The 22,235-nt window shown below is 45.4% G+C and overlaps 1 protein-coding gene across 1 annotated transcript in view; it reads right to left on the bottom strand.

The window, feature by feature from the left end:
- Positions 1-22,235, bottom strand: part of LOC147019008 (uncharacterized) — a 160,028-nt gene that overhangs the window by 112,614 nt on the left and 25,179 nt on the right. The window lies entirely within an intron of this gene.

Below are 22,235 nucleotides of genomic sequence, written 5' to 3'. Positions count from 1 at the left end.
GGATCTCATCTAAAAAAATTAATATTACCTCAACATAACACCTCAATATTACCTTCACAACAACTACACCGCCTAGAACAGGATCTCATCTGAAAAAAAAAAATTTCCTCAACATTACCTTCACAACGACAACTACACCGCCTAGAACAGGATCTCATCTGAAAAAAATTAATATTACCTCAACATTACCTTCACAACAACAACGACACCGCCAAGAACAGGATCTCATCTGAAAAAAAAAATTTCCTCAACATTACCTTCACAACGACAACTACACCGCAGAGAACAGGATCTCATCTGAAAAAATTTAATATTACCTCAACATTTCCTTCAAAACAACAACAACACCGCCTAGAACAGGATCTCATCTGATAAAATTAATAATACCTCAACATTACCTTCACAACAACGACACCGCCTAGAACAGGATCTCATCTGATAAAATTAATATGACCTCAACATTACCTTCACAACAACAACTACACCGCCTCGAACAGGATCTCATCTGAAAAAATTAATATTACCTCAACATTACCTTCACAACAACAACGACACCGCCTAGAACAGGATCTCATCTGATAAAATTAATACTACCTCAACATGACCTTCACAACAACAACGACACCGAGAACAGGATCTCATCTGAAAAAAAAAAATCCTCAACATTACCTTCACAATGACAACTACACCGCCTAGAACAGGATCTCATCTGATAAAATTCATATTACCTCAACATTACCTTCACAACAACAACGACACCGCCTAGAACAGGATCTCATCTGATAAAATTAATATTACCTCAACATTACCTTCACAACAACAACGACACCGTCTAGAACAGGATCTCATCTGATAAAATTAATACTACCTCAACATGACCTTCACAACAACAACGACACCGAGAACAGGATCTCATCTGAAAAAAAAAAATCCTCAACATTACCTTCACAATGACAACTACACCGCCAAGAACAGGATCTCATCTGATAAAATTAATATTACCGCAAAATTACCTTCACAACAACTCCACCGCCAAGAACAGGATCTCATCTGAAAAAAGAAATATCACCTCAACATTACCTTCACAACAACAACGACACCGCCGAAAACAGGATCTCATCTGATAAAATTAATATTAGCTCAACATTACCTTCACAACAACAACTACACCACCTAGAACAGGATCTCATCTGAAAAAATAAATATTACCTTAACATTACCTTCACAACAACAACTACACCGCCTAGAACAGGATCTCATCTTAAAAAATAAATATTACCTTTACATGACCTTCACAACAACAACTACACCGCCTAGAACAGGATCTCATCTGAAAAAATTAATATTACCTCAACATTACCTTCACAACAACTACACCGCCTTGAACAGGATCTCATCTGATAAAATTAATATTACCTCAACATTACCTTCACAACAACAACTACACCGCCTAGAACAGGATCTCATCTGAAAAAAAAAATCCTCAACATCACCTTCACAACGACAACTACACCGCCTAGAACAGGATCTCATCTAAAAAAATTAATATTGTAATGTTCGGAGGGCAGCGGGACTCGGACAGTCGTGAGGATTGCTGAACACTGTTTGTTGCCACCCGGATGCGAACTACTACACAGACTACACAGGCTCCACAGACTACACACAGACTACACAACAACGCCTCAGGTGGCGCGAACTCCTATATCCCGTGCAGGCACGTGACCACTCCAAAACCACTCCTCCACGCCTCCACCTCGCTCCTCGCATCGTGCCCTGCCCCCGCAGGCCACTACACCACACTCCTCCCTCCTAAAACCATGATTATAAAATAACCATCATAATAATAAGCACAATCGGCACAGAATACCATGATATAAAAGCAGAGAGGTAGAAAAACGATAATAATCAAAAAGCACAGGCACATCACACCATATAACGTGTCGATGTGAGCGAGTTGAACTTCAACGGACAGGTTCTCGAAACTGAGTCGCACGACGAACCCACAAAAACCCGGACCGCGTTACAGATTTCAAGAAGCAAGGCGGGAAGCACAGCATCACTACGCAGCAGAAGCGCCCCCAGGCGGCTCATGCTTACACGCCCTCCGGCGAGGTCACGACGACCTCCCGAGCAAACCTCCCCCGGCACCATCAAACGCCCCCAGTCGACAAGGCGGCACATCTCCCCCAGACAGAACCGAACCAGATAAACATTCCGAGCCTGGAAGCCTCGTTGTCTGGAAGCCCCGTGGCGCCAGTGCAGCCGACCTTGGCGAGAAGAGAGATTTGTGCCGCCCGGCGCCAAGCCCGTCTGACCTTGGGTGGTGACGCTGAACAGCGCCGCCGGCTGGGCGCACCATCAATCCCATAACAAACCCACGTATCACAATCAGCCGAGATCCCAACGCACGTCCAAACGGCTTTGGCGAGAACAGAGAGTTGCGCTCCAGGGCGCCAGGCACGTCTGACCTTGGCGAAACCAGGAGTGGGGGTAACGCTGAACAGCGAATCAGCCCCGGCTCCGAGCCGATCCGTGAGGCGCACACCAAAACCGCGCATCAAACCAAACCCAGAAAACCATGCACGTCCACATGGACGGTCATCACAGCCTGGAGACATATCAGTGTCATACAACAACAAAAACATTGTCTGCTCCAACGCAACCTTCCCCTCATGTACAGCGCGTCCCCCAGCATAAATCCCACACATGACAGGGTAGCGAATCGTGGGCCACCCTCGCAGCTGGAGATCGGCCAGACCTCTTTATTCGCCACGATTGCCCCCAAGCCCTTCAAATCACATCGATCATATCGGACATCCCATCGATTGATCCCAGTCAAACACATTATGCTCACACACGAACTGTCGGAATTTATTTTAACAAGGTTAAATTGCATCATTCGTGCAATGAAAATCAAACACGCAACAATCAGCAACCCATGAATCACATCACGTGTCCGTCTCTCGGTTGTCGTCGCGATGTTGCGATGACCTGCTTGTCGTCGATGGTCGCGATCCGCGAACTTCTTGAACGCGACTGGCTCGCTCCAATCCCCCGCTGAAATCGCCTAAATGACATGGGCATGCACTGCATCATGAATGCGGCCGAAGCGTGAGAGCTCATTGCGGTTGGCATGGCTCCCGTTGCTCCAGAACCGTACATCATCGTCGCAGGAAGCAATGAACGGCAGCCCACGTTGCATCGTCATGGCTCCTGCCGCCAGAACCTCGCCCTCGGGTCTCGAAAGAGGCACCGGTGCACCTGGAGGTACGAACTGGAGATCCAGCCTGAGGTGCGCCAACCAGTCCCAGCCCAAAAGGGTGGGCCCCTCCCCTCGTACCACAAACACCGAGAGTAGGGCGCTTCGACCCCGGTAGACCACCGAGACGTCTGTCACCGCAAGTGGTGCAATCGCTTCACCGGTGTACGTGCACAGCGACAAGGTCGTCTTGATCAGGTGAACACCGCGAAGACCACGAGCCGCCCGCTCGCCCATGACCGACACTGCAGCCCCGGTGTCAACTTGAAATACGATTGGCCCGCCATTCACCTCGACCTCCACTGTGATTGGTCTTGTCACCGTTGGACCAATCGAAAACAGGTTCAACATTGGCAGCAGCATCAGTGCCCCGATCATCTCGACCTCCACTGTCATTGATCTTGTCACCTTCGGACCAATTGAAAACAGGTTCAACATCGGCAGCATCTCCCGCTCCGGGTCGCCGGGATCTCTATACCCAGGCTGCAAGACTCGACCCGGGGCGTAAAAGTGTACGCCATGCACAAAACACCGTACTGGCAGTAGGTCTCGACCCGAGACGTCGGGGTCGCTTCGCACACCGCCATCCATGACCGTTATGATGGGCAATGACTCTCGGCACACACACCGTAGACATCCCCGAGTGCTCAGACCGCCGTCCTATTGACGGCATTGCAACGCTCGGTCCCGACCCGCGCCGAAGACCGTGCGCGCCTGGAACATCGCACTGACCTCCGAATCTTTTGCTGCGCACTGACCCTCGAGACCCCGGACATTCCTCAGAGCTCGTGCGACAGCCGACGCCGCGTCTGAGCTGAACTTCATGTCCTCGTCCTTTAGCGGTGGCATCGCAGAAACCATTTCCGAGGTTTGCAAAGCAGAAATAAAACGAACTCCGAGCGCGGCCGTCGTCCCCTTAACGTGACTCGCAGGCGCCGGCGGGACGTCAGGCTGCAGGACTCGACCCGCCCTGAAGCCGTGTGCGCAAAACTCGCGATGCCCTTCCCTGGGACCCTCTCCAGGTGTGAACTCGAACCGCGCGAGGTGAGCCGAGTTACTCGCTGCAGCGATCCAATCGCCCCAACCAAAGACTCCAAGTCAATACCGACGTAACCCCAGGCTCTTTGCACACGCCGATCCGAAACAGCCTCGTCACCACTGTAGTGTCTGGAGGGCAGAGGGACTCGGACAGTCGTGAGGATTGCTGAACACTGTTTATTGCCGCCCGGATGCACACAACTACACAGACTACACAGGCTCCACAGACTACACACAGACTACACAACAACGCCTCAGGCGGTGCGAACTCCTATATCCCGTGCAGGCACGTGACCACTCCAAAACCACTCCTCCACGCCTCCACCTCGCTCGCCGCATCGTGCCCTGCCCCCACAGGCCACTACACCACAAATATAACCTCAACATTACCTTCACAACAACAACTACAATGCCTAGAACAGGATCTCACCTGAAAAAATAAATTCCTCAACATTACCTTCACAACGACAACTACACCGCCTAGAACAGGATCTCGTCTGCAAAAATAAATATTACCTCAACATTACCTTCACAACGACAACTACACCGCCTAGAACAGGATCTCATCTGCAAAAATAAATATTACCTCAACATTACCTTCACAACAACAACTACACCGCCTGGAACAGGATCTCATCTGCAAAAATAAATATTACCTCAACATTACCTTCACAACAACAACTACACCGCCTGGAACAGGATCTCATCTAAAAAAAATAAACACGAGATTGAACGTAGTATTCTTCTTCCATTCGCTAATGACTTCACCGACAACTTGTTCACAACTGGATACGCAATTTCCAGTTACTTCGGCCTGGATTCGGGATCAGCGATGAAATAATATAAATCACGATGGAAAATTTTTTTTTGATTATGCGGGAGATATCTTTATTAAAATCAGTGGAGGAAATAAACACCATGTCTGATATTATTTGGGTCTTTCATGTCTCCGACGATGCCTTTATCTCCCGGCATGCATCATTCCCCATTGCCATTGGAGTTCGTGGTTTAATCCGTCGTGCGAGCGTGGTGCACGGGGTTACCGTGCAGGGGTGCTGTATCATGGAAGGTTTGGTCTTGCCGGGCACGTTGTATCGTGTGTGTTATTAAAGTCGATTTCCACCTCACCAAGACTGGTGTTTGGCCTCGGTGCTCCGTTGGGGATTCCCTTTAACCCCTGTGGCGTGGTGGCAGCGTCGGGATACGATTCCATGCACTCTTCACCCCGGAGACGGCGATCGGCAGAACGTCCCTGTGACGAGAGCCATCTTCGAACCCCAATCGCACCTCACAAGAAGGTGAGCGGCCAACCAGCTCACTCTGTAGCTGTGTCTAAAACATCATCCGTACAACGTGCCCGTCGTCAAAATGGCCACCACACACCGTGCACCGAAGCAGTGGTCACTTAGCAAGAGAGAAACGGTGAACTGGTTTGAAAATTGGAGACAATTTTCTTGATCTTTTATCACTCGATCCCAACTTTGCGCCCTTCCTCACTGAGGGCGTCACGTGGGAGAAGAAGAGCAGAGCGTTCCCTCTTCGTGGACTTGTGGATGATGGTGAGGATGTCCCCGTTGTGCAGCGTCACTCTGCCCAACAGAAAGTCACCGTACTGGAACTTATGCTGGGTCAGATTGCACCTACTGCCCTGTGATATCCCGCAACACTATAGTCCGAAACTCCACCTCTGTAGTCAACATATGGCAGTCGCTTCGACAACATTTTGGATTCCAGTCAACAGGCGCACACTTCGTTGACTTTGCAGCGATACGCCATTACCCCGAAGAGCGCCATGAAGACTTATGCCAATGCCTGATGGCATTTGTGGAGGATAACTTGCTTCGACAAGATGGCGGCATCTTCCACCATAACCAGGCGATCACGGAAGATGAGGAATTATCTCCCGCGTTGGAGAACTTTATTGTGCTCACATGGCTTCGCCTTGTCCACACTGGACTCCCCGGACTCGTCAAACAACGCTATGGAACTGAACTCAGGTCCCGCACTTTAGCCTCCATCAAACTGGAGATATCCCAGGCGCTTGACTCACTATTAGATGAGCTCCATGCTGCTGAAGATACAACGACCTTGCGCACTTCAACGTCTCGACCACAGGTCCCCCGCCCGGCATCGTTCCCATCATCGTCAAAACCTCGTCAAGTTTTTTTTTTCGGGGACGCGTTCCAACAACCTTACGAAGTCCTGTCCCCTCTGCAAACAAGTATGCCGCACTGATTACAGTCATTTCCTCAGTGAGTGTCATTTCCTCCCCGAACGAGATCGTCGGAACATCACCAGAGCACGCCATGTAGCTGACATAACTGAAGAGTCAGATGACGAGTCTGGAGACATAACATATGCCCATATGGACAAGGTAGTTAATAACATAGACTATACAGAACCGTCCACTATCTCGCGTGTCCTGACTCGCCAGTCTCCATATCGAGACACCTTCCACGGCCACCACACAACCTGAGTTACCATCGACAGTGGGGCCACGGGTAACCTGATTCGTGAGACAACTGTAAGGAGGTTTGGAGCCAAGATTCAGAAGAGTGCACAGTCCGCTCGTCAGGCTGATGGGTCTTCCCCTCTTCAAGTGGTTGGTGAGACCAGACTGACACTGACTCGCGACGGAAGGGAATTTCAGTTTGAGGGCCTGGTTGTTGAAAATCTTGACGTAGAAGTACTAGCAGGAACACCTTTCATGGAGTCTAATGACATCTCAATCCGCCCTGCGAAGCGTCAAGTTATCCTGGGTGACGGCACCACATACGTTTATGGTTCTCAGGAAGGGAGCCTTAATCGCCATGCAGTACGCCGAGCTCATGTCGTACGTGCCCCACCCCACACAACTACTCTGTGGCCCGGTGAGTTCATCAAAATGGTCCTTCCATGTGACATGTCGAGTATCGACTCGGCGTTCGCACTCGAACCTCGCACGGATGCCCCCAGTGCGAGGTCGATGTGACCCATTGAGTACTGGCCCCACCGAGTGTCATCCGTAGCATCAGCGGGAAGGTTCAGATCCCCAATTTAACTAACGAACCACGAGTTCTCAAACGACATGAGCAATTTTGCCAAATCCGCCCTGTGTACATACCCGAAGAACACCCAGATGACTATACCGAGACCAGCCCCCCCCCCAAATTAAAACGCACACTCACTTCACTCTCAGGACACTCTTCGACTGTCACCCTCGACCCTGACAACATGTTCACTCCTGACACACAATCAAAGTTTTGTGCCCTTCTTGAAGAGTATGATGAAGTGTTTGACCCAGTGTTCCAAGGCTCCAATGGTGCTGCAGGCCCCTTTGAGGCTGTTGTTAACATGGGCCCCATTCAGCTTCCACAACACATAGGCCATCTACCACAGTGTGCGCAAGATAAAGTGTGTGAACTACAACACAAATTTGATGAACTCGAAAAGCTTGGGGTCTTTGTTCGCCCTGAGGACATGGGGATTACTGTGGAATACCTGAATCCTTCATTCTTGATCAAGAAGCCCAGTGGCCGGTTCCGCTTAGTCACAGCCTTTGCTGATGTGGGCCGATACAGCAAGCCCCAACCCTCTCTTATGCCAAACGTAGATTCCATCCTCCGCAAAATTGCGCAGTGGAAGTATCTAGTTACTACCGACCTTACGAGTGCCTTCTACCAAATCCCATTATCTCACCAGTCCATGAAGTACTGTGGTCTAGCCACACCCTTCCGGGAATACGTGTGTATACCAGATCCGCTATGGGTATGCCTGGATCAGAGACTGCACTCAAAGAACTCATGTGTCGCGTCCTTGGTCATCTCTTAGAGAAGGGGACCGTCGCCAAACTCGCTGATGACCTCTATTGCGGTGGTGACACATTGGACGAACTTCTCCAGAACTGGAGAATGGTGTTGCAGGCTCTGCATAAATGTCGACTTCGCCTCCATGCTACAAATACTGTTGTATGTCCAAAGAGCACCACCATCTGAGGATGGATCTGGTCTAGTGGTACTATCCAGGCCAGCCCACACCATGTGGCACCACTCTCTACTTGTTCGGCTCCTGAGAAGGTCAGGGGAATGAGATCCTTTATCGGGGCATATAAGGTTCTCGCTCGTGTTATCCCCAACTTCTCCACTCTCTTATCCCCCATGGATGATGTTGTGGCTGGATGCCAATCACTGGACAGAGTTGTGTGGACTGATGAGTTACATTCTGCCTTCCACAGAGCCCAAGGTACTCTTTCGTCAGCTCGTACAATTACTCTTCCTCGTCCAAGTGATCAGCTGTGGATCGTGACGGATGGTTCTGTCAAAAAACACAGCAGTGGATCAACTCTACATCACGCGCAATGCAAGACCTCACCTTGCGGGGTTTTTTTTCGCGCAAAGTTACGCGGACGCCAACCTACCTGGTTGCCATGTGAAGTGGAGGCCCTTTCCATTGCTGTATCAGTAAAACACTTCAGTCCCTTCATTATCCTATCTAAACATCATGCATCCATTCTCACTGATGGCAAGCCGTGCGTACAAGCGTATGAGAAGCTCTGCCGTGGCGAGTTTTCAGCGAGCCCTCATCTATCCACATTCCTGTCCACCGTCAGGCGCTATCAAGCGACCGTACGACACCTCACAGGATCCGCCAATGCCCCATCTGATTTTGCCAGCCACAATGCACCAGACTGCACCGACACCTCCTGTCAAATTTGTGCATTCATAAGACGCGAGGAGGAGGAGGCCGTAGTCCTGCAGGTGTCAGCCCAAGACATTATTTCCGGCCGAACCAAACTGCCCTTCACCAACAGAACTGCCTCGATAGCAGTTCAGGCAGAGTGCGCAGACTTAAGGCGGACTCATGCCCACCTGATTCAGGGCACCCGCCCATCGAAGAAAACAACCAACATCAAGGATGTCAAACATTACCTCCAGGTTGTGTCACTTTCCAAAGATGGCCTAGTTGTAGTCTGTCGGGACAAGCCCTTGTCCTTGGCATGTGAGTGCATTATTGTCCCACGTCAGGTAGTCAATGGCTTACCAACAGCATTACACATTCAACTGGATCACCCGAGTCATCATCAACTCAGTTCTGTGATTCACCTCTATTTTTATGCTCTTGACTTGGACAGAGCAATCGATCAGGAAACCTCAAGGTGTCACCAGTGTGCTGCATTGCGCAACATTCCTCATACCATTACCAAGCAGTCCACTGGAGAACCCTCTGGTGCTGTTGGTGTATCCTTCGCAGCAGATATCATCAAGCGCAATCATCAGCTAGTTCTCATATTACGAGAATGTTCCACTTCCTACACGACATCGTGCATTGTGGAGAATGAACAACACATCACTCTCCGCGACAACTTGATCCGCTTATGCATAGAGCTCCGGCCATTGGATGGACCACTTGCTGTCATCCGCACCGATCCGGCTCCCGGCTTCACACGTCTGGTCCACTATGAGCTTCTTAAACATCACCGGATGTGCATTGAGATTGGTCGCATTAAAAATCCCAACAAGAATCCCATCGCTGAGAAGGCAGTTCGTGAATGTGAAGACGAACTTCTATGACAGGAGCCGATGGGAGGACCAGTATCTCCAGTAACCCTCGCACTGGCCACCGCCAGTATGAACTCACGAGTTCGTGCACGGGGACTCTCGGCCCGAGAGATGTAGTGCCAGCGGGATCAGTTCACCAATCAACAAATCCCTTTCTCGGACTTACAAATGATACAAGCCCAACACCATCTTCGTTCCATTAATCATCCCCATAGTGAGAAGTCGAAGGCACCCATGGGGTCCGTCAAGCCCAATGTGTCAGTGGAAGTCGGTGATTTGATCTATTTGTACTCTGATCGTAACAAGTCATGCGCAAGAAAACGCTACCTCGTCTCTGCCACCGATGGACCCTGGTGCAACATACGTAAATTTGTGGGGTCCCAATTGAGGAGTGCAGCTTATCGGGTGAAAGTCTGAATGCTACAAAGTCCCAGACTACTGGAAGGATACGCTCCCACTCTCTCGCAATCGGGGACATGGTGTTGCACAACAAACCGAGGACGTATGCCTCCAACCAGCAACAAAACCACCAGACCCCCCATTCATCCCCTATGAGCTGTCTTCACCTGCTGACAGTGCTGAATCCTTCCCAATCCCTAGTAGCCAGGTACCAGATCTAGGTTCTGATGAATCCCCGAGGCTTGACACCTGAAGACCTGGTTACTCCAAATCCATCGGTGACACCTGTGAGGAACATCCAACGGTGTCCCCAACTGTCTGGACACCAAGACGCTCCAACCGTGTACGTTACCAGCCCAAACACTTCAAGGATTTTATTTTGGATGCTTAGAGTCATATTGTGGTCACAATGCTTGCAGAAACTGTCATGGGGCAGAATAATCCCCGAGACCGGAGGGCAGTCTACCCGGTGATGGTCTCAGTATATCTGACTGACTGGTACATGATTTATGTGACCTCCTCCAGGTTAAGTGACCATTATCCTTGTTTAACTTTGTGTACTCTGCCTCAGTATTTGAAGCCATGTACTGTCACCTGCTTTCTTCATTTATAACACCAAGCATGATCGTAGATAAATGACCTCGTTAAAAAAGGAATAAACAGTGGTTACGCCAGTACAGTACGTGGTTTAATCCGTCGTGCGAGCGTGGTGTACGGGGTTACCGTGCAGGGGTGCTGTATCGTGGAAAGTTTGGCCTAGCCGGGCACGTTGTGTTGTGTGTGTTATTAAAGTTGATTTCAACCTCACCAAGACTGGTGTTGGGGATTCCCTTTAACCTATGTGGCGCATGACAAAAACCGGAAACAAAAAAAAACAGAAGCAAAAGGGTCATAGGCAACGACACGGATTCAAAATTGCCAGGGTATTGTGTTGTTGTTGTTGTTGTTTCCTATTATTTCATGTGCACGCATTAAGTAATATTCACAAGATAGAAATAAAACCCAATCGTGTTTATACACCGCACATTGTTTAAAAACAACTGGAAGCAAAAGGGTCATAGCCAACGACACGGATTCGAAATCGTCTGGGGTATTGTGTTGTTGTTGTTGTTTTTGTTTTTGTTTCCTATTCTCTCATGTGCACGCGTTAAGTATGAAGCTCACTGCGTTCGCTAATAATGCAAGTATTAATAATCTCATAATTATACTGATAATTTACTATTGAGACTGTTACTAAGCTGCTGTGTGGTCCAATATAAAATATACCGAGAAGGACTGAATGCATTGCTTGTTGAGAGCAACTATCACAGCCCAGAACCGTCAGAATGGTGACAGTTTAATCACAGTTCATTGTCAGAATTGCTGGCCCTGTGCGATATGGGGAAGCATCTTGTGATAACGTGTAGCTGGATAAAAACATTAGTAGAAGCTGGCTTAGCCTGAGTTGACATTTTTGACAAATTGATGTCCCATCATGATAAAAAATGACCAAGAGGTAATGGCTTCACTCGATGCTGCAACGACCTCGATCTCGATCATTACCTATTTTGTGCTTTGGCCTGTGGAAAAAGGCACTTTAGCAGAGTCATGTTGGTTTGTGTTGAAGTTTTGCATTTCAAATTTATTCAACAAGTCAGGATTTTATGTTTGTACGAGTGTTTTATAAATAAAGTTCGACCAGCCATTAATGTCAGGTGGAAATTGGAATTCAAATTTTGAAGATAGGACCACGGCTGTTTCAAAAAAAAAACAAAACTGATGCACTAATTAAAGGGCAGGAAGAGTCCCATTGAAGCAAGAAGGTCAACCTTGAATGAGACTTGCACAAGGAATCTGAACAAGTTATGGGATCATTGACCTACTCTTGCAAATAAAAATATACCCCAGGATAATTAATGGACAACTTGAAGGTATATACTTGATGCCTATATTGTAGATACTTTTATTTTTATGCACATATTTACTCCACCTGTTCAACCCAATATGTTGGTGTACTGCCGGTCCCAATCCCAGATAAAGGATGAGGGTTGTGTGCACGGTCAGCTCCCGTACCCATGAAAAAGGCATTTGCTTTCGAAACATATACGAGATTAAGCCAATGCTCGAATGCCAGTGCACCCTCCAATCTACTTATTTTCTTGAAGAAGGTCAGTCATTCAAACGTTTGAGTCTCACCATCATCCGTGATGTTTCTTGAGCAAGCCACACTTCCAAATTGGCCTCCAAGGCCAGTTGCCGACTGGACATCCTCCATCATGCAAAGTCCTTCCTTGGCACACCTGAACTCCTCTCTCTCTCTCTCTCTCTCTCTCTCTCTCTCTCTCTCTCTCTCTCTCTCTCTCTCTCTCTCTCTCTTTCTTTCTCTCTCTTTCTCTTTCTCTTTCTCTTTCTTTTTCTCTTTCTCTTTCTCTTTCTCTTTCTCTTTCTCTTTCTCTTTCTCTTTCTCTTTCTCTTTCTCTTTCTCTTTCTCTTTCTCTTTCTCTTTCTCTTTCTCTTTCTCTTTCTCTTTCTCTTTCTCTCTCCTGGTTGCATCATTGTTTGGGACGCGGCTATGCTGCTGATGCAGTGTCCCCCTTACCAGTACACTTGTACTCATTTTGTTGACCTCGGAAGGATGACAGGCTGAGTCAACCTCCTGGTGCATGAATTCAGCGGCCCAACGGGACTTGAACTCAAGACAATAGGATCCCAAGCCGCCACCTGAACCACTAAGCCAACACCAGGCCACACTTGAACTCCTATTCACCTACAAGGCCGTGTGTGTGTGTGTGTGTGTGTGTGTGTGTGTGTGTGTGTGTGTGTGTGTGTGTGTGTGTGTGTGTCTCCACTGTTCCTTTTGCATCGTATTATGTCTCGATCCGTTCATGTCTTGATCCATTCAATAGACAAGCTCTTCCACGAGCCTCGACCATGTTTACATTAAAAAAAAGATATTCTAATTTACTCTCTCTTCGTGTTCAGGGACACTTAATTGTTTGTACAGTTCTTTCAGTTGAAAATACATTGATATTCCATGCAAGTATAATTTATCCATGCTTTCTTTTTTATAATAATAATTTCGGAATTACAAAAAAACAAAAAAATAACAGGGAAACAGTGAAAGAGATATTAATGAGATACGATGGCAGAATAATGGACTTTCTTTTTGAACAATTATTGTGGTTCTTTTTGTTCATTCATTCTTGTAACCTTAGTTGAAAAGGGTATATCAGACGGTGGAAGGCCATTTTAATGGGAAGGTCGATGACAAGAGTGTGGGTGGGCACAAGTTTCATCCTGCTGCTTGTTAACTGCATTTTGAACAATCCTTCAGGGTAATTCAAACGAATCCCAAGGAAACCAGACTTTGTAACCGAGAGAGTGCTGTAGAAATGCTTGGTCAATCATGAAGATAAATCGACCATGAATATTGGGAATATAGTGGGGTGTCCTTCAAGTATTACAAGAAGGAAGAGGAGGAGGAATAATAGAATATGTTCCATGATAAGGAGCTTTGATGTGTTAGGAAGTCGTAAGGCCCATCGAAGCCTGCACTACTATTCCCAAGTCTTATGGTTGTTTGTCTGTGCTCTATCCTTTTAAATGCTGAGCATCAAGCAAAGAAGCAGCATGTATCATTTTATAAGTCTTTGGTATGACTGGATCAGGTTTCGACCTCCAAAACATAGAGCAGAAGCTCTAACCATTAAGCCAACAATACTAATATGATCATTTAATTTGAACGAGATGTTTATCAACCGGAAGTTGACATATGTATGCCAAGGTTGACGTTTTGAGCGTTGGCCATTTTGCCAGACCTTCTTTCCCCCCCCCCCCTGACGAAGGTTGAATGCCTGAAACGTTGGCTTCACTTCTCTTCGCATGATGGTTCATTTAGCTTTGTCAACTTTCAGTTCATAGAATCTATCACATGTATTGTAAGGCTTGTGTGGAGTACTCCAGCATTGCCTGTGTATTTCCATGTATGCCTAGTGTTGGCTTAATGGTTAGGGTGGTGGACTTGGATCCTGAGTTCAAATCCCCCTCAGCTGTTGAATGAATACCAGGTGGGGTGGACGCTGCCTGTCATCCTTCTGAGATCGGCAACATGAGTGCCATCTTGCTGGTATCCTGTGTCGGAGTGGTGACCCATCCAGGATTGTGCCAAATAGTCAAGGAGACTGCTTCGGCAGCACCAACGCTCTGCATAGAGTACGGTCCCAATGGATGGATGGATGGACTTCCATGTTGGTGAGATTGGTGACTTGTGTGACTACCCTGATAGTCTTTTGTATTTCGCAGTTAATCTGGAGTGGTGCTTCCTGCATAATACCTGGTTATGGCGCTAGATGGAGACGCAAGGTTGTCAGCTTGTTTTTGACCATCGAGGTGTTTAAAACGAGGCTGTGATTTACCACCACTGTCAACTTGAACCATACCATATTGTTAACAAGTCAATTAAAACAGCCAGAAGAGCCGTTTCCTCCCCCGGTGAATCATTGAACATGGTCATTGGTCATTGATCACGTTTAAGGGTTATGTATGTTGTACTGTACATATAATTTATGAGTAGGTGAGATAAATGGTGGAATATTGTTAATTATCACATCTCGATAAGAGATCACATCTTGATCACCATTTTGTGGAGAGAATAGTAGCAAACATATTTTGTCAGGTTTTGCAAAGGAACCATCTTGAATTTATCTGTAATTAAAAGCATTTTGCCTTTGTTTCTTCGAGGACACTATCGGTTGGAGATTGTGTTCGGTATTTGGCTTGATTTAATGGCCGGCGGTCTCGAATCCCAAGACTTGCGTGCATTGGTCTTTATCATGATTCATGTATTTCTCCGAGCCATGTTTTTCACGTATTGCCTTTTTAAAAAGGGGAACTCTTGTCTTGCATTCCATAATGAGATCTCTGCGGAGCCTTATTTTACTTATCACATTGAAAAAAAAAATGGCTCATTTAAGAAATTATATGTTGATACCAGTGAAATCCATAAAAAAAAAAAAAAAACATTCGGATCTGAAAGTGTCCTAATACTTGAGGGAACAATTATAGTAATTAAAATAAAAACGAATTATAACCATTTCCACTGAAAAATATTTTGTCTCTTTATATTGCACAGACAGAAGCAGTAATTTTGTTTTATTTTGCGAACAAGCCGATCATCTGATGTCACACTTCCTTTGATGCACCAACAAATGAATGTGCTGAATGGTATGTAATGTGCTGAATTATGTGAGACATCATCATCTTGATGTTCAAATGTGTTTGTTTGTCAGATCGTGTTCTCATCTCAACTCCTGACTCAAGATGCAGGGAACTCGTCCTCCCCCTCCTATAAACCCACCCCACCCAGGTATGACCTGTATATGGCTCTTCCCATGAATATGACCTCCTCCCAAACTTGTATTCTTTCTCTTCTCTACTCACAAACTCCTACATCCCTTCCCCATCCTTTCTCTCTCTCTCCTATCAATCTCTCTACTGTTCCTTTTATTTCCTTATAATTTAGGAACTATGTTAAAATAAAAAAGTGGCTTTTCATTGTTGTTTAAAAATCTGTATTCCGACGCATTGATGGTAAACAGAATGCTCATTTGGCAGAAGAGGCTGAAACACAAGACGTGTTCCTGATAGGTCGGTGGGCTCTTGGTTGTTTCTATTTTATTTTATTGCCCCCTCTCGTCTAGCTGCTCTCAGTCCTCCAACTCCTCCCAGTTCCTCCAGGACACACGATTCTTACAGGAACTCCATCATGTTTAAACCATCCTAAAATCCAGGCTGTAAGCCAACCTCCACTCCCTTGTTCCTGTTTTCTCCCATTTGTGGAAAAGACCGTTAAATATCACTTTCCTTTCCAGGGATTCCTGCAGGTGGTACGCTGCCATCTTATGTCATTTACTACCCTCACCATGATCTTTTCAACCACCATTAACACCATCTAACCCACCTTGCTTACAGGTTATTGTTTCCTCCCCACCTCTCTCCCTGTTCCTGTTTATTTCCCTTTCTTGCTGTGGTCCATTGTCAGTATTTCACCAAGCCTGATGTAACGGTTAAGGTGGCTGGCTTGAGATCTTAGATGGCTGGAATCCATCAGGACCATACTCTGTGTAGAGCGGTGGTGCGGCCTATGCAGTCTCCTTGGCTATTGGACACAATCCTGGATGGATCGCCACCCCGACACAGTATACCAGCATGCTGGTACTCATTTTGCCGACCTCAGAAGGATGACAGGCAGAGTTAACCCCACCTGGTGTTAATTCAACAGCTCAGCAGGATTTGAACTCAGGATCCTTGGATCGCAAGCCCACCACCAGAACCATTAAACCAACACCAGGCATGTGGCACAGCCGCACTTCCAGAAATGATGCAACCAGCAGCCACAGGCTGCATACAAAACGACAAGTATATTGCCATTTTACTTTGTTTTCTCACTCTTCCATGAGCCTCGATTTTTGCAGACAAAAACGATACAAAGGTTTCACTTTCATCAATCTAAACAGAAATTATGTTCCAGATGCTATGCACACAAACTTGTGATTTTATTTTTCAACAACCATGCAATGAAGGTGGACATTTTTAGAGAAAAGGGAAGCGTAAGTTTATCCATGAATTATGGGAAATCCGAGTTATTCTTTCGATCATCAAAAGAGAAATCAGGTTTAAATGAATGACAAACTGCAATTTTCAGTTGAGCATCGAGTTTCATAACAGCAATTCAATTCCTTAGTTTTGCCTTCAGCATATTCGATGCAGAAAATGTCGTCCCACATAAATAAGTTGAAGCAGACATTCATATCAAAAGGGTTCCGAGTCTGTGCAATTTATGATAATCATGTTGCAAAAGGAATATATGCCACGTTTCTGTTGGCTTATCAGTTCTAATGAAGCAAGAATAGCTTCCTGGAGCAGCTTTCGTCGAGATAAGTTCCATATCAAAAGTGCTGGAATCAATGTCCAAGTTTTTGAGCAAAATCCAGTGTCCTCGAAATCTGAAATGGGAATGGATTGTTCAGGAAATATAAAAAAGCCGTTTCAGTTTATTTTTTCAAAATGGGTGAATCTGGCGGCCCACTCCTGGTTTGTATCACAAAGAAAGGCCACATATTGGCCATTCATAAAAAAAAATTCAACACTTATCACCAACACCACCGAAGGTGGATAGAGGTTATGTTTTCACCCCTGTCTGTCTATCTGTCTTTCAGCAGAATATCTCAAAAAGTTGTGGACGGATTCGGCCGAACTTTGGGGGGCAGGATGACAAGGAGGAGGAAATTATATGTTGGTGAAGAGATACGAATCCAGATCCACATATGAAATTTTTCTTAAATGATTCTTCACCATTGAGACATCGGGCCAAAAACGATACATAGTACAAAATTTCAGAAAGTTGTGGACGGATTCGGACAAAACTCGGTGGGCAGGTTGAGTGAGTGACAAGGACAAATTGATTCGATTTTGGTGAAGATCCAAATCGCGATATGAGAATATTTTGATTTTGAAGCGATTCTTCACCATCGAGGGATGGGTCCAAAAACTATGTATAGCACAATATTTCAAAAAATTGTGGACAAGCTGGAAAAAAACTTGGAGGATAAGTTGGGTAGGTGACAAGAACAAACCAATTATATTTTGATTCAGGTCCGGATGCAGATCCGGCCTATCCGTGAGATACAAAACGTGAACTGTTCAGCCTGGCGAAGGTTTGCTCTCGACCGATTGCTGTTCTCGTTCATTTATTGAGCATAAACCATAGCGTGAAGTCAACATCGCTTAAAATGTTGACAGCTGAGCTTCAATTTTGAAATTAACTCTCAAACCTTTGTGGTTGTCTCCAACAATGGTTTGTTCTCACTCTGCAGATTTAGGTTCAGATTATTCAAATACATGTCATCGTTCAGGAAAAACATCACACAGCTATGTTTGATTTGTCTAACCTTTCAGCAGATCTTTCTTTCTTTCTTTTGTCTTTCACCAAGTCACAAATTGTTTGTGCGAGATCAACAAATCACTAGCAAATTGCAGCTTGACACAACAATCTGACATTTTTGTAATAATGATTATCCAAATCGTTTGCTTTGATTTATTCGAGCAGCTGAACACGTCATGCAACAAATCAGATTGACATTTTCACGATGTGTGATATTATTTCTTCAAAATCATCCATGCCTTTCGACTTGGAACAAAGACTTCAATGATGTATGATGCAGTAAAATGCACCAATAATGGTCCAATCAAGATGCTTATTCAAAATGTCATGAAGCCTCCATGATGTTCAGACGTCAATGGAGCACTATCAGTGATGAAACTTCCACATTTCTTCAGATTTATTACAAATTTATTCAAGGCCTCCAAATAATTATTCAGAATGTCAGTAGCTTTTGCTTTTCCAGAGAGAGATTGAGATAGATAGATAGACAGTGCATACAAATTCAAATTTTATGGCCAATATCTCCATGTCTTGAACCTCAAACTTTGCAACAGTCATAGTCCGGCAGCCAAGGGGAGTGACCCCTAATTCTATGATATAGTTTTTTTTCTTTGCTGATTATACATCTTTGGGGTGTATATAATGAGATCTAGGGTGGTGTGGACTTGTCACCCTTGATCAATTTTAAATATTCAAGATTGCATCCAAGATGGCTGCCGCGAAGGACTAAAAATCGAAAATTCCTATTTTAATGTTTTCTGCCATAAAGCAATGATGTTTTGGCCAAGATATATGTTTTTGTGTCAAATGGATTCAATAGATAGGGTTTGAGAAGTATTGGATGTACCGTTGCTATGGTAAGTAAGGCCTAAGTCACATTTGCTCTATGGCGAGGATACGGCGGCCGTACGCCCTCTGAATTGACAGAAACGTGCGGTGGCCGCAGAGTTTCTGAGGTGGCCTCAGGGTGGCCCTACGCCGTATGGCTATATTTTACAGGCCGTAAGGTCGCCGTGGAATTATAACGCGGAGTTATAACTTTTTTAATTTCTACATTTGCCGAAACAAAAGAACTGGTTCAAAAAAAAAAACCCACTCGTTACCATCCATCTGGCCGCACATTCGCCTTAGGGCCCCCCTGCGGTCGCTTTGCGGTCACCTTGCGGGCACCTTGCGTCTGCCTTGAAAATTCTATGGCCGCTGCAGGAACGCCCTAAGGTCACCGTGCGACATCAAATCAAAGACCGTACGGCACCCCCACGTTTTCGGTCTCCACAATTTATAAATACGCCGTGCAGCTCCCCGAAAAATAAAAACATATGTGACTGCTACATTGTGTGACCGTGGAAATACTGCGGCCGCCCTATAATTGCTAGTGGCCGTAGATTTTGGAGACCCCACGGCCGCCGTGGCAAATGTGACTTCGGCCTGAGCAATATGGCTACCATAAAGGCGGTAAAAATGACAAAACTGCCATAACATCCAAGATAATATGAATAGAACATTCTTTGTATTTCCGAGCTATATAACATTGACTACAATAAATTCGATGAAAAGGATGAATGAGTTTAAGATTTTCTGTTGCCATGGTAACCACCTTAAATAGCTTCCAAAACGACTGCTTTGATGGCCGAAACTAAACAACAAAGAGCAGTATGATTTGTTCCTGGATCTTATCATTTAGGGCCATACAAGATGACCACAGGAAATGCTATCAAATTGACCACAGAGATTGCAAAGAATATCAAAAATGGAATTGCATCGAGAATACCATAGATTACATGCAGGTGACTACTACTATTAAAGAAACTACGTGAGCACACACTAATGTTCATGTTAGAAAACAATCTATCTTCAGCTGTCAGAGGAGTCAAGATGTATCTGCATATATCTTAAAGTCTGTTCCCACTATCACGATGCGCGGCTCGATTGAAATTGTGGCCTTAATCGTGGACTAATCGTGGTGATCCTATTAGATCTTATCAGATCTTGAGGTCAGTCGTGGCAATCGTGTTAATCGTAGAAAATTTTTGAACGGTTCAAAATTTTTCAACTATCAACACGATCAATTGTCAATCGGGATCATCATATCAGATCATATTGCATCGTAACAAAGCATGACAGATCGCATCTAATCGTGCTTCCAAATCATGGTGATCGGGATCGATCTTGGACAAGACAAACACCACGCTTTGTTGAGATGTGTTGCGATCTCCCACGATCTGTTACGCTCTGTCGGGTCCCATTGCTCAAGACCTGACATGAATGACTCACGAGCAGATAGGAGTTGATAGGAGTTGATACGAGAAGATGCGAGTAGATACAAATAGTTACGTTTTTACACGAACGCTCACGATCTGTTACGAGTTCTTGTGCCTATATATATATATATATATATATATATATATATATATATATATATATATATATATATATATATATATATATATATATATATATATATATATATATATGTGTTGTTGTTCATCTTTCGGCTGCTCCCGTTAAGGGTCGCCACAGCGGATCATCCGTTATGATCCGCATACTGATTTGGCACAGGTTTTTTTTACGCCAGATGCCCTTCCTGACGCAACCCTGGTCGCCTCTTACAACACAGGGATCAGGATTTGGGTTTCGCCATGATTCCGGGCTGCTCTACACCCTGCCCAGTGCAGAGCCCCCGTCCTCAAGCGATCCTCCAACCCAAGCCTCCGAGTAGCCGGATTACAGGCGCACGCCACTACGCCCGGTTATATATATATATATATATATATATATATATATATATATATATATATATATATATATATATATATATATATATATATATATATATATATATATATATATATATATATATATATATATATATATATATATATATATATATATTGGACAAGATTTAATGCGTCTCATTCAGCGATCTACTCTTGAAGAGAGCACATCTTAGTAACCTGCCTTTGCTCGTAATTTTTAGAGCATTTGAGAGATGCCATCCAAGGGTACCAGAGGAAAGAAGGGAAAGGGCAAGGCTGTCCCACCCCCGGAAGCCTGCACCAGTCCAGCCAGAGCCGGCACCAGAGGAGACAGATGAGAGCTACCCCTCCGAGAAAGCAAAGAGAGAAAAAAAGCAGTCACTGTCTTCTCTGAACAGCAAAAGGAGGAAATCATTGAGTTCCTCATGAGAAATGAGGTCCTTTACAGCAAACTCCTTTTGGGGATTAAGGATGTTACCCAGAAGGAGAATCTCTGGGCTGCACAGGCTGCCAAGATGAATAGTACTGTAGAGCAGCTAAAAATATGGTACTCAAGCATGAGGACCATGATTGGCCGGCTGAAGAAACGTGCCAAGAAGAGTGGGTCAGGAGGAGATGCAATTACTGACATGAACAGCACGGAGAAGTGGGTATGTGATAAGTTCTCTTTTTTTATCCCTCACATTGAGACGGTGGATGCCAGAAATGTGGCCTCCTTTGCAGCAGCAGCAGCAAGTGCCAGTGGCACTGAACTCACACCTTACACCAACCAAAACTCAGTAGTTTCCTCTACCACCAGCAGGGGTCCAACACCAACACTCCCAGCAGCCTCACCACCAGCCTCCCAGACAGCCTCCCAGCCAGGGTCGGTCGGCTCCAGACGGGGCAGTGAGGATAGGATGACCTCTGGAGAACTGAGTAAGTATTATCTCTCCATTAACAATTGCAGTTTCATTTAATTTCACATTAAGATATTCTTTGAGAAATAATTACTAGAAATAATAACATTCCTAAAAAAGAAAAGGCTCCCTCTTTGGTGTAGCGGGAGGGTCAAAAAGATTATATTTAGTGGGACTTGAAATACTTTTAGTCGGACTGTATATATACCTGTCCGGGTCTAGTCGTAGCTCAAATCGTGATCACCCTCGATCATGATTGTGAAAGACATTGCGACCACAATCGTATCCTATCGTAACAGAGCGCATCGGTTCTTGATGAATGTATCGGAACATATCTGCACGTACCAGATCGTCCCAATTCGGGGAACCCGATCGTGATGATAGTGTCAGATCGAGACCCAATCGTGGACTCAATCGAACAATCCT

This window comes from Eptatretus burgeri, chromosome 10, assembly GCF_056783735.1.
Source record: "Eptatretus burgeri isolate ZD-2024b chromosome 10, Ebu_testis_v1, whole genome shotgun sequence".
Classification (NCBI taxonomy): Eukaryota; Metazoa; Chordata; class Myxini; order Myxiniformes; family Myxinidae; genus Eptatretus; species Eptatretus burgeri.
The sequence above is the reverse complement of the archived record's forward strand: the minus strand, read 5'-3'. Positions and strand labels throughout refer to the sequence as shown.